This window comes from Austrofundulus limnaeus, unplaced genomic scaffold (genome assembly GCF_001266775.1).
Source record: "Austrofundulus limnaeus strain Quisiro unplaced genomic scaffold, Austrofundulus_limnaeus-1.0 Scaffold497, whole genome shotgun sequence".
NCBI classification, from domain to species: domain Eukaryota; kingdom Metazoa; phylum Chordata; class Actinopteri; order Cyprinodontiformes; family Rivulidae; genus Austrofundulus; species Austrofundulus limnaeus.
In genome coordinates, this window is record NW_013952899.1 from 248446 (window position 1) to 249458 (window position 1013).

A 1013-nucleotide genomic window follows, 5' to 3' on the forward strand; every position below is an offset into this window, starting at 1 on the left:
GGCGAACCCAGTTCTGATTTTTCTCACTTTTATTGAAGCACTCATAAAAATGTATACTTTTATACATTTAAAACAAATTTAAATAAAACAGATTCTTTCAGTATTCAAGTATGGAGTTATTTCAGACATTAAACTAAATGTTGTCGTGCACATGTTGACTTGTGTACGAATCTTACACAAATTAAAAAAGGAGAAAGTTATTTTACYTTCCTGATAAATCTATATGTTCACCATCACCAAAGCCTTTATCCTGTTCTTAAAATGTCTTGTAAAGTGTCTCTTTCTGCATCACCTAACTGCCTGTTCTCCAACCTCCTGGTCTTCCTCTTCTCTTCTTTTTTATTATTTTTTTCTTTGYCAGGTAAAGTCACAATATATTTTTAGATACTTATTGTATGAGTCATCTGCTAAAATGCAAAGTGCATTTCTGGTGCAGCTGCTTGAATAGAGGAGGTGTGGGTGTTTTTACACATCAAAAATGTAAATGTAGGCAGCAAGGTGTCAAACTCAAAAGGTCACAAAAATGATTCACATTATTGTTACCAAAATACAGTTCAGGAGTAACCAAATTTGTCAAAATGTCAGAATGTCTGCACCACCAGTCTTCTGAATCTTCATTTTTAAAAATGCYTTTGCAACTAACACAAAGGTACAGGGTCCAGCTCCACCTGGGGGGTCCCTGCTGTGCCCAGCCCAGCAAAGACACACAAGGACATTAGAAAACCGTCAACACAACAAAAACTAAAATCCATAACAGAAATTTTATGATGCTGCTGTAAAAATGACAAATTCAAAGTCATGGCAAGAGTTAAAGATTTACCAACAGATGTAWTTTTTTCAGATGATATGGAATACTATAAATTGACCTCACATCCTTATTACATACAGTATTTTATTGTTAACAGAACTATTTGTAATGTTGGAGGAGGACACACTGGGTGGGGGGGGAGGTCTGGAGAAAATATTGAATGACATAGATGCCATTTCCTGCACTCATGGTGTACTATATACTG